At 50.0% G+C, this 13,062-nt stretch overlaps 1 pseudogene; it reads right to left on the minus strand.

The window, feature by feature from the left end:
- Positions 1–8,347: 8,347 nt before the first annotated feature.
- The window catches only part of LOC135570182 (anoctamin-2-like), a 102,407-nt pseudogene continuing 97,692 nt past the window's right edge, over positions 8,348–13,062 (minus strand).

The following is a 13,062-nucleotide window of genomic DNA, read 5'->3' on the forward strand; positions in this document are numbered from 1 at the left end:
TGTTGTTCCAACATGCTTCAAGAGGGCCACCATTGTTCCTTTCCCAAGAGGCTGCTGTTCTATCCTGCCTAAATAGGTCCAGTGTATAACCCACCAGCTGTTGTTTACATAGACCTCCGCCCCGTGTCTTACCAGAGGCTGCTGTTCTATCCTGCCTATAGACCCACGTGTGCACGCTCCATAACCCACCAGTGGTAGGCTTGTTTACATAGACCTCCGCCAAAACTAAGTGTCTTACCAGAGGCCGCTGTTCTTTTAAGTTCCTCGGCATCCTGCCTATAGAGTGTATAACCCACCAGCTGAAGAAATTGTTTTCTACATAGACCTCCGCCCAGTGTCTTACCAGAGGCCGCTGTTCTATCCTGCCTATAGAGTGTATAACCCACCAGCTGTTGTTTACATAGACCTCCGCCCAGTGTCTTACCAGAGGCTGCTGTTCTATCCTGCCTATAGAGTGTATAACCCACCAGCTGTTGTTTACATAGACCTCCGCCCCGTGTCTTACCAGAGGCTGCTGTTCTATCCTGCCTATAGAGTGTATAACCCACCAGCTGTTGTTTACATAGACCTCCGCCCGTGTCTTACCAGAGGCTGCTGTTCTATCCTGCCTATAGAGTGTATAACCCACCAGCTGTTGTTTACATAGACCTCCGCCCGTGTCTTACCAGAGGCTGCTGTTCTATCCTGCCTATAGAGTGTATAACCCACCAGCTGTTGTTTACATAGACCTCCGCCCAGTGTCTTACCAGAGGCTGCTGTTCTATCCTGCCTATAGAGTGTATAACCCACCAGCTGTTGTTTACATAGACCTCCGCCCAGTGTCTTACCAGAGGCTGCTGTTCTATCCTGCCTATAGAGTGTATAACCCACCAGCTGTTGTTTACATAGACCTCCGCCCAGTGTCTTACCAGAGGCTGCTGTTCTATCCTGCCTATAGAGTGTATAACCCACCAGCTGTTGTTTACATAGACCTCCGCCCCGTGTCTTACCAGAGGCTGCTGTTCTATCCTGCCTATAGAGTGTATAACCCACCAGCTGTTGTTTACATAGACCTCCGCCCCGTGTCTTACCAGAGGCTGCTGTTCTATCCTGCCTATAGAGTGTATAACCCACCAGCTGTTGTTTACATAGACCTCCGCCCAGTGTCTTACCAGAGGCTGCTGTTCTATCCTGCCTATAGAGTGTATAACCCACCAGCTGTTGTTTACATAGACCTCCGCCCCGTGTCTTACCAGAGGCTGCTGTTCTATCCTGCCTATAGAGTGTATAACCCACCAGCTGTTGTTTACATAGACCTCCGCCCAGTGTCTTACCAGAGGCTGCTGTTCTATCCTGCCTATAGAGTGTATAACCCACCAGCTGTTGTTTACATAGACCTCCGCCCAGTGTCTTACCAGAGGCTGCTGTTCTATCCTGCCTATAGAGTGTATAACCCACCAGCTGTTGTTTACATAGACCTCCGACTGCTGTTCTATCCTGCCTATAGAGTGTATAACCCACCAGCTGTTGTTTACTAGACCTCAGAGTGTCTTACCAGAGGCTGCTGTTCTATCCTGCCTATAGAGTGTATAACCCACCAGCTGTTGTTTACATAGACCTCCGCCCCGTGTCTTACCAGAGGCTGCTGTTCTATCCTGCCTATAGAGTGTATAACCCACCAGCTGTTGTTTACATAGACCTCCGCCCCGTGTCTTACCAGAGGCTGCTGTTCTATCCTGCCTATAGAGTGTATAACCCACCAGCTGTTGTTTACATAGACCTCCGCCCCGTGTCTTACCAGAGGCTGCTGTTCTATCCTGCCTATAGAGTGTATAACCCACCAGCTGTTGTTTACATAGACCTCCGCCCAGTGTCTTACCAGAGGCTGCTGTTCTATCCTGCCTATAGAGTGTATAACCCACCAGCTGTTGTTTACATAGACCTCCGCCCCGTGTCTTACCAGAGGCTGCTGTTCTATCCTGCCTATAGAGTGTATAACCCACCAGCTGTTGTTTACATAGACCTCCGCCCCGTGTCTTACCAGAGGCTGCTGTTCTATCCTGCCTATAGAGTGTATAACCCACCAGCTGTTGTTTACATAGACCTCCGCCCCGTGTCTTACCAGAGGCTGCTGTTCTATCCTGCCTATAGAGTGTATAACCCACCAGCTGTTGTTTACATAGACCTCCGCCCGTGTCTTACCAGAGGCTGCTGTTCTATCCTGCCTATAGAGTGTATAACCCACCAGCTGTTGTTTACATAGACCTCCGCCCCGTGTCTTACCAGAGGCTGCTGTTCTATCCTGCCTATAGAGTGTATAACCCACCAGCTGTTGTTTACATAGACCTCCGCCCAGTGTCTTACCAGAGGCTGCTGTTCTATCCTGCCTATAGAGTGTATAACCCACCAGCTGTTGTTTACATAGACCTCCGCCCCGTGTCTTACCAGAGGCTGCTGTTCTATCCTGCCTATAGAGTGTATAACCCACCAGCTGTTGTTTACATAGACCTCCGCCCCTTACCAGTGTCTTACCAGAGGCTGCTGTTCTATCCTGCCTATAGAGTGTATAACCCACCAGCTGTTGTTTACATAGACCTCCGCCCAGTGTCTTACCAGAGGCTGCTGTTCTATCCTGCCTATAGAGTGTATAACCCACCAGCTGTTGTTTACATAGACCTCCGCCCAGTGTCTTACCAGAGGCTGCTGTTCTATCCTGCCTATAGAGTGTATAACCCACCAGCTGTTGTTTACATAGACCTCCGCCCCGTGTCTTACCAGAGGCTGCTGTTCTATCCTGCCTATAGAGTGTATAACCCACCAGCTGTTGTTTACATAGACCTCCGCCCCGTGTCTTACCAGAGGCTGCTGTTCTATCCTGCCTATAGAGTGTATAACCCACCAGCTGTTGTTTACATAGACCTCCGCCCCGTGTCTTACCAGAGGCTGCTGTTCTATCCTGCCTATAGAGTGTATAACCCACCAGCTGTTGTTTACATAGACCTCCGCCCAGTGTCTTACCAGAGGCTGCTGTTCTATCCTGCCTATAGAGTGTATAACCCACCAGCTGTTGTTTACATAGACCTCCGCCCCGTGTCTTACCAGAGGCTGCTGTTCTATCCTGCCTATAGAGTGTATAACCCACCAGCTGTTGTTTACATAGACCTCCGCCCGTGTCTTACCAGAGGCTGCTGTTCTATCCTGCCTATAGAGTGTATAACCCACCAGCTGTTGTTTACATAGACCTCCGCCCCGTGTCTTACCAGAGGCTGCTGTTCTATCCTGCCTATAGAGTGTATAACCCACCAGCTGTTGTTTACATAGACCTCCGCCCCGTGTCTTACCAGAGGCTGCTGTTCTATCCTGCCTATAGAGTGTATAACCCACCAGCTGTTGTTTACATAGACCTCCGCCCGTGTCTTACCAGAGGCTGCTGTTCTATCCTGCCTATAGAGTGTATAACCCACCAGCTGTTGTTTACATAGACCTCCGCCCAGTGTCTTACCAGAGGCTGCTGTTCTATCCTGCCTATAGAGTGTATAACCCACCAGCTGTTGTTTACATAGACCTCCGCCCGTGTCTTACCAGAGGCTGCTGTTCTATCCTGCCTATAGAGTGTATAACCCACCAGCTGTTGTTTACATAGACCTCCGCCCCGTGTCTTACCAGAGGCTGCTGTTCTATCCTGCCTATAGAGTGTATAACCCACCAGCTGTTGTTTACATAGACCTCCGCCCAGTGTCTTACCAGAGGCTGCTGTTCTATCCTGCCTATAGAGTGTATAACCCACCAGCTGTTGTTTACATAGACCTCCGCCCAGTGTCTTACCAGAGGCTGCTGTTCTATCCTGCCTATAGAGTGTATAACCCACCAGCTGTTGTTTACATAGACCTCCGCCTGTGTCTTACCAGAGGCTGCTGTTCTATCCTGCCTATAGAGTGTATAACCCACCAGCTGTTGTTTACATAGACCTCCGCCCCGTGTCTTACCAGAGGCTGCTGTTCTATCCTGCCTATAGAGTGTATAACCCACCAGCTGTTGTTTACATAGACCTCCGCCCCGTGTCTTACCAGAGGCTGCTGTTCTATCCTGCCTATAGAGTGTATAACCCACCAGCTGTTGTTTACATAGACCTCCGCCTGTGTCTTACCAGAGGCTGCTGTTCTATCCTGCCTATAGAGTGTATAACCCACCAGCTGTTGTTTACTGTCTTACCAGAGGCTGCTGTTCTATCCTGCCTATAGAGTGTATAACCCACCAGCTGTTGTTTACATGACCTCCGCCCGTGTCTTACCAGAGGCTGCTGTTCTATCCTGCCTATAGAGTGTATAACCCACCAGCTGTTGTTTACATAGACCTCCGCCCCGTGTCTTACCAGAGGCTGCTGTTCTATCCTGCCTATAGAGTGTATAACCCACCAGCTGTTGTTTACATAGACCTCCGCCCCGTGTCTTACCAGAGGCTGCTGTTCTATCCTGCCTATAGAGTGTATAACCCACCAGCTGTTGTTTACATAGACCTCCGCCCCGTGTCTTACCAGAGGCTGCTGTTCTATCCTGCCTATAGAGTGTATAACCCACCAGCTGTTGTTTACATAGACCTCCGCCCCGTGTCTTACCAGAGGCTGCTGTTCTGCCTTCCCACCAGCTGTTGTTTATCCTCCGCCTGTCTTACCAGAGGCTGCTGTTCTATCCTGCCTATAGAGTGTATAACCCACCAGCTGTTGTTTACATAGACCTCCGCCCCAGTGTCTTACCAGAGGCTGCTGTTCTATCCTGCCTATAGAGTGTATAACCCACCAGCTGTTGTTTACATAGACCTCCGCCCCGTGTCTTACCAGAGGCTGCTGTTCTATCCTGCCTATAGAGTGTATAACCCACCAGCTGTTGTTTACATAGACCTCCGCCCCGTGTCTTACCAGAGGCTGCTGTTCTATCCTGCCTATAGAGTGTATAACCCACCAGCTGTTGTTTACATAGACCTCCGCCCAGTGTCTTACCAGAGGCTGCTGTTCTATCCTGCCTATAGAGTGTATAACCCACCAGCTGTTGTTTACATAGACCTCCGCCCAGTGTCTTACCAGAGGCTGCTGTTCTATCCTGCCTATAGAGTGTATAACCCACCAGCTGTTGTTTACATAGACCTCCGCCCCGTGTCTTACCAGAGGCTGCTGTTCTATCCTGCCTATAGAGTGTATAACCCACCAGCTGTTGTTTACATAGACCTCCGCCCCGTGTCTTACCAGAGGCTGCTGTTCTATCCTGCCTATAGAGTGTATAACCCACCAGCTGTTGTTTACATAGACCTCCGCCCCGTGTCTTACCAGAGGCTGCTGTTCTATCCTGCCTATAGAGTGTATAACCCACCAGCTGTTGTTTACATAGACCTCCGCCCAGTGTCTTACCAGAGGCTGCTGTTCTATCCTGCCTATAGAGTGTATAACCCACCAGCTGTTGTTTACATAGACCTCCGCCCGTGTCTTACCAGAGGCTGCTGTTCTATCCTGCCTATAGAGTGTATAACCCACCAGCTGTTGTTTACATAGACCTCCGCCCCGTGTCTTACCAGAGGCTGCTGTTCTATCCTGCCTATAGAGTGTATAACCCACCAGCTGTTGTTTACATAGACCTCCGCCCCGTGTCTTACCAGAGGCTGCTGTTCTATCCTGCCTATAGAGTGTATAACCCACCAGCTGTTGTTTACATAGACCTCCGCCCCGTGTCTTACCAGAGGCTGCTGTTCTATCCTGCCTATAGAGTGTATAACCCACCAGCTGTTGTTTACATAGACCTCCGCCCCGTGTCTTACCAGAGGCTGCTGTTCTATCCTGCCTATAGAGTGTATAACCCACCAGCTGTTGTTTACATAGACCTCCGCCCAGTGTCTTACCAGAGGCCGCTGTTCTATCCTGCCTATAGAGTGTATAACCCACCAGCTGTTGTTTACATAGACCTCCGCCCAGTGTCTTACCAGAGGCTGCTGTTCTATCCTGCCTATAGAGTGTATAACCCACCAGCTGTTGTTTACATAGACCTCCGCCCCGTGTCTTACCAGAGGCTGCTGTTCTATCCTGCCTATAGAGTGTATAACCCACCAGCTGTTGTTTACATAGACCTCCGCCCCGTGTCTTACCAGAGGCTGCTGTTCTATCCTGCCTATAGAGTGTATAACCCACCAGCTGTTGTTTACATAGACCTCCGCCCAGTGTCTTACCAGAGGCTGCTGTTCTATCCTGCCTATAGAGTGTATAACCCACCAGCTGTTGTTTACATAGACCTCCGCCCCGTGTCCAGTGTCTTACCAGAGGCTGCTGTTCTATCCTGCCTATAGAGTGTATAACCCACCAGCTGTTGTTTACATAGACCTCCGCCCCGTGTCTTACCAGAGGCTGCTGTTCTATCCTGCCTATAGAGTGTATAACCCACCAGCTGTTGTTTACATAGACCTCCGCCCGTGTCTTACCAGAGGCTGCTGTTCTATCCTGCCTATAGAGTGTATAACCCACCAGCTGTTGTTTACATAGACCTCCGCCCCGTGTCTTACCAGAGGCTGCTGTTCTATCCTGCCTATAGAGTGTATAACCCACCAGCTGTTGTTTACATAGACCTCCGCCCCGTGTCTTACCAGAGGCTGCTGTTCTATCCTGCCTATAGAGTGTATAACCCACCAGCTGTTGTTTACATAGACCTCCGCCCCGTGTCTTACCAGAGGCTGCTGTTCTATCCTGCCTATAGAGTGTATAACCCACCAGCTGTTGTTTACATAGACCTCCGCCCAGTGTCTTACCAGAGGCTGCTGTTCTATCCTGCCTATAGAGTGTATAACCCACCAGCTGTTGTTTACATAGACCTCCGCCCCGTGTCTTACCAGAGGCTGCTGTTCTATCCTGCCTATAGAGTGTATAACCCACCAGCTGTTGTTTACATAGACCTCCGCCCCGTGTCTTACCAGAGGCTGCTGTTCTATCCTGCCTATAGAGTGTATAACCCACCAGCTGTTGTTTACATAGACCTCCGCCCAGTGTCTTACCAGAGGCTGCTGTTCTATCCTGCCTATAGAGTGTATAACCCACCAGCTGTTGTTTACATAGACCTCCGCCCAGTGTCTTACCAGAGGCTGCTGTTCTATCCTGCCTATAGAGTGTATAACCCACCAGCTGTTGTTTACATAGACCTCCGCCCCGTGTCTTACCAGAGGCTGCTGTTCTATCCTGCCTATAGAGTGTATAACCCACCAGCTGTTGTTTACATAGACCTCCGCCCCGTGTCTTACCAGAGGCTGCTGTTCTATCCTGCCTATAGAGTGTATAACCCACCAGCTGTTGTTTACATAGACCTCCGCCCCGTGTCTTACCAGAGGCTGCTGTTCTATCCTGCCTATAGAGTGTATAACCCACCAGCTGTTGTTTACATAGACCTCCGCCCAGTGTCTTACCAGAGGCTGCTGTTCTATCCTGCCTATAGAGTGTATAACCCACCAGCTGTTGTTTACATAGACCTCCGCCCAGTGTCTTACCAGAGGCTGCTGTTCTATCCTGCCTATAGAGTGTATAACCCACCAGCTGTTGTTTACATAGACCTCCGCCCCGTGTCTTACCAGAGGCTGCTGTTCTATCCTGCCTATAGAGTGTATAACCCACCAGCTGTTGTTTACATAGACCTCCGCCCAGTGTCTTACCAGAGGCTGCTGTTCTATCCTGCCTATAGAGTGTATAACCCACCAGCTGTTGTTTACATAGACCTCCGCCCCGTGTCTTACCAGAGGCTGCTGTTCTATCCTGCCTATAGAGTGTATAACCCACCAGCTGTTTGTTATTCATGTCGTTGTTCAGCCACGACTGTGAAACAAAGTATTACCGTTTTTAATGTCCCGTTTGTAGGATATACGTGCTTTCAGTTCGTCCCATTTCTTTTCCAACGATTGAACATTGCCATCCGTACTGTTAGCCAAAGGCAGATTAGCCTCTCGCCACCTGATCCTCACAAGGCAATCTCTTTCCGGGAAATCTCTGTTTCTCCAGCGAATGACAGGGATGAGGGTCTGTTCGGGTGTTTGGAGTATATCGTTCCCGTCCGACTCATTCAAGAGAAATTATTTGTCCAATTTGAGGTGAGTAATCGCTGTTCTGATGTCCAGAAGCTCTTTTCGGTCATAAGAGACAGTAGCAGCAACATTATGTACAAAATAAGTGACAAACAATGAGAAAAAAACAAAATAGCACGGTTGGTTAAGAGCCAATAAAAGACGGCTGCCATCCTCTCCAGGCCATATAGAGAGCGGCCACACTGCCGTTCCTCGAGCCACACAGCCGTTCCTCGAGCCACACAGCCGTTCCTCGAGCCACACAGCCGCTCGCTAACCTAACTGCTGCTCAAATAGAGAGTTCCTGAGAGTCTGCCTGTTTAGAAGCAAGAGGAGGGGAGAGGATGAGGAGAGGCAGAAGGTGGAGGAAGAGAAGCAGGCGGAGAAGAGAAGCAGGCAGAGGAGAAGAGGAGCAGGCAGAGGAGAAGAGGAGCAGGCGAAGAAGAGGAGCAGGAGGAGAAGAGGAGCAGGAAGAGTAGAAGAGGAGTGTTACCGATGTCCCAGTGTTCATAGCAGACAGTAACTTCTGTCTCCATCTGTCTTTCCCTGCCGCCACGTCCTCCTCCCGCTGCACAGGCTGCAACACAGAGCATGGCTGAACACAGGACACAAACAGCCAACACACACGCCTTCCCACCCTCCAACCATATCCCTCCAGCCAACACACACGCCTTCCCACCCTCCAACCATATCCCTCCAGCCAACACACACGCCTTCCCACCCTCCGACCATATCCCTCCAGCCAACACACACGCCTTCCCACCCTCCGACCATATCCCTCCAGCCAACACACACGCCTTCCCACCCTCCCACCATATCCCTCCAGCCAACACACACGCCTTCCCACCCTCCGACCATATCCCTCCAGCCAACACACACGCCTTCCCACCCTCCGACCATATCCCTCCAGCCAACACACACGCCTTCCCACCCTCCGACCATATCCCTCCAGCCAACACACACGCCTTCCCACCCTCCAACCATATCCCTCCAGCCAACAGTGGTTAGGAACATGGTATGATGGTAACATCCCAGTATGTTGAATCAGCACAATGTGTTGTTGTGAAGACATTGGGCTGCTCCAACAGGCCTGGAGAGACAGACAGTGGCTCTGCATGGGGCTGCTCCAACAGGCCTGGAGAGACAGACAGCGGCTCTGCATGGGGCAGCTCCAACAGGCCTGGGGATACAGACAGCGGCTCTGCATGGGGCTGCTCCAACAGGCCTGGAGAGACAGACAGCGGCTCTGCATGGGGCAGCTCCAACAGGCCTGGGGATACAGACAGCGGCTCTGCATGGGGCTGCTCCAACAGGCCTGGAGAGAGACAGCGGCTCTGCATGGGGCAGCTCCAACAGGCCTGGAGAGACAGACAGCGGCTCTGCATGGGGCAGCTCCAACAGGCCTGGGGATACAGACAGTGGCTCTGCATGGGGCAGCTCCAACAGGCCTGGAGAGAGACAGCGGCTCTACTTCCTCACTTTCTACCGTAGCACCCCCTCATCTCTATCTCAACTCAGTCCCCATGGGCTTTCTATATCGTAGCACCCTCCCCCCCATCTCTATCTCAACTCAGTCCCCCTGGGCTTTCTATATCGTAGCACCCCCCCCCCCCCATATCTATCTCAACTCAGTCCCCCTGGGCTTTCTATACCGTAGCACCCCCCCCATCTCTACTCAGTCCCCCTGGGCTTTCTATACCGTAGCCCCCCTCTCTACTCAGTCCCCTGGGCTTTCTATACCGTAGCCCCCCCATCTCTACTCAGTCCCCCTGGGCTTTCTATACCGTAGAACCCCCCCCCCATCTCAACTCAGTCCCCCTGGGCTTTCTATACCGTAGCACCCCCCCCCATCTCTACTCAGTCCCCCTGGGCTTTCTATACCGTAGCCCCCCCCCCCTGGGCTTTCTATCTACTCAGTCCCCCTGGGCTTTCTATACCGTAGCCCCCTCAGTCCCCCTGGGCTTTCTATACCGTAGCCCCCCCCCATCTCTACTCAGTCCCCTGGGCTTTCTATACCGTAGCCCCCCCTCTAGTCCCCCTGGGCTTTCTATACCGTAGCCCCCCATCTCAACTCAGTCCCCCTGGGCTTTCTATACCGTAGCACCCCCCCATCTCTACTCAGTCCCCCTGGGCTTTCTATACCGTAGCCCCCCATCTCTACTCAGTCCCCTGGGCTTTCTATACCGTAGCCCCCCCCTCAGTCCCCCTGGGCTTTCTATACCGTAGCCCCCCCATCTCTACTCAGTCCCCTGGGCTTTCTATACCGTAGCCCCCCCCAGTCCCCCTGGGCTTTCTATACCGTAGCCCCCCTCTACTCAGTCCCCTGGGCTTTCTATACCGTAGCCCCCCCAGTCCCCCTGGGCTTTCTATACCGTAGCCCCCCCCATCTCTACTCAGTCCCCTGGGCTTTCTATACCGTAGCCCCCCCAGATCAAACACCAGTTGAGGGGTTTAAATCCTGGGGGGAGAACAAGAGATCCCCACCTCAATCTTCTTCTTCTTCTTCTTCTTTTTCTCGTTCTTCTTCTCCTTGTTCCTCATCATCTGTCTCTTCTGGAGCAGGATGGTTTCATACTTGGGCCTCGGGTGGTCCTGGGGAGAAGAGAGACCGGTTCATTTGTTCTGATGGTCAGTCAGTGATGAGGACCTGGACTGGTGTCAGTTGGAGTGGAGTATAGTAACCTGACCATTAAGGAGTGGAGTATAGTAACCATTAAGGAGTGGAGTATAGTAACCTGACCATTAAGGAGTGGAGTATAGTAACCTGACCATTAAGGAGTGGAGTATAGTAACCTGACCATTAAGAAGTGGAGTATAGTAACCATTAAGGAGTGGAGTATAGTAACCTGACCATTAAGGAGTGGAGTATAGTAACCCGACCATTAAGGAGTAGAGTATAGTAACCTGACCATTAAGGAGTAGAGTATAGTAACCATGAAGGAGTGGAGTATAGTAACCTGACCATTAAGGAGTGGAGTATAGTAACCATTAAGGAGTGGAGTATAGTAAACATTAAGGAGTGGAGTATAGTAACCTGACCATTAAGGAGTGGAGTATAGTAACCTGACCATTAAGGGTGGAGTATAGTAACCATTAAGGAGTGGAGTATAGTAACCATTAAGGAGTGGAGTATAGTAACCATTAAGGAGTGGAGTATAGCAACCGGACCCTTAAGGAGTGGAGTATAGTAACCATTAAGGAGTGGAGTATAGTAACCTGACCATTAAGGAGTGTAGTATGGTAACCCGACCATTGAGGGGTGGAGTATGGTAACCTGACCATTAAGGAGTAGAGTATAGTAACCATTAAGGAGTGGAGTATAGTAACCTGACCATTAAGGAGTGGAGTATCGTAACATTAAGGGGTGGAGTATAGTAACCTGACCATTAAGGAGTAGAGTATAGTAACCATTAAGGAGTGGAGTATAGTAACCTGACCATTAAGGAATGGAGTATAGTAACCATAAAGGGGTGGAGTATAGTAACCTGACCATTAAGGAGTGGAGTATAGCAACCTGACCATTAAGGAGTGGAGTCTAGTAACCATTAAGGGTTGGAGTATAGTAACCTGACCATTAAGGAGTGGAGTATAGTAACCATTAAGGAGTGGAGTATAGTAACCTGACCATTAAGGAGTGGAGTATAGTAACATTAAGGGGTGGAGTATAGTAACCTGACCATTAAGGAGTAGAGTATAGTAACCATTAAGGAGTGGAGTATAGTAACCTGACCATTAAGGAATGGAGTATAGTAACCATAAAGGGTTGGAGTATAGTAACCTGACCATTAAGGAGTGGAGTATAGTAACCCGACCATTAAGGAGTGGAGTATAGTAACCTGACCATTAAGGAGTAGAGTATAGTAACCATTAAGGAGTGGAGTATAGTAACCATTAAGGAGTGGAGTATAGTAACCATTAAGGAGTGGAGTATAGTAACCATTAAGGGGTGGAGTATAGTAACCATTAAGGGGTGGAGTATAGTAACCGGTAAGGAGTGGAGTATAGTAACCTGACCATTAAGGAGTGGAGTATAGTAACCTGACCATTAAGGAGTGGAGTATAGTGACCTGACCATTAAGGAGTGGAGTATAGTAACCCGACCATTAAGGAGTGGAGTATAGTAACCCGACCATTAAGGAGTAGAGTATAGTAACCATTAAGGCGTGGAGTATAGTAACCGGTAAGGAGTGGAGTATAGTAACCTGACCATTAAGGAGTGGAGTATAGTAACCGGTAAGGAGTGGAGTATAGTAACCTGATCATTAAGGAGTGGAGTATAGTAACCGGTAAGGAGTGGAGTATAGTAACCTGATCATTAAGGAGTGGAGTATAGTAACCGGTAAGGAGTGGAGTATAGTAACCTGACCATTAAGGAGTGGAGTATAGTAACCTGACCATTAAGGATTGGAGTATAGTAACCGGTAAGGAGTGGAGTATAGTAAACGGTAAGGAGTGGAGTAGAGTATAGTAACCGGTAAGGAGTGGAGTAGAGTATAGTAACCGGTAAGGAGTGGAGTATAGTAACCGGTAAGGGGTGGAGTATAGTAACCTGACCATTAAGGAGTGGAGTATAGTAACCGGTAAGGGGTGGAGTATAGTAACCGGTAAGGGGTGGAGTATAGTAACCGGTAAGGAGTGGAGTATAGTAACCGGTAAGGAGTGGAGTATAGTAACCGGTAAGGAGTGGAGTATAGTAACCGGTAAGGAGTGGAGTATAGTAACCGGTAAGGAGTGGAGTATAGTAACCGGTAAGGAGTGGAGTATAGTAACCGGTAAGGGGTGGAGTATAGTAACCGGTAAGGAGTGGAGTATAGTAACCGGTAAGGAGTGGAGTATAGTAACCGGTAAGGGGTGGAGTATAGTAACCGGTAAGGGGTGGAGTATAGTAACCGGTAAGGAGTGGAGTATAGTAACCGGTAAGGAGTGGAGTATAGTAACCGGTAAGGAGTGGAGTATAGTAAACGGTAAGGAGTGGAGTAGAGTATAGTAACCGGTAAGGAGTGG

The sequence above is a fragment of the Oncorhynchus nerka genome, unplaced genomic scaffold (assembly GCF_034236695.1).
Source record: "Oncorhynchus nerka isolate Pitt River unplaced genomic scaffold, Oner_Uvic_2.0 unplaced_scaffold_1056, whole genome shotgun sequence".
Taxonomy (NCBI): Eukaryota; Metazoa; Chordata; class Actinopteri; order Salmoniformes; family Salmonidae; genus Oncorhynchus; species Oncorhynchus nerka.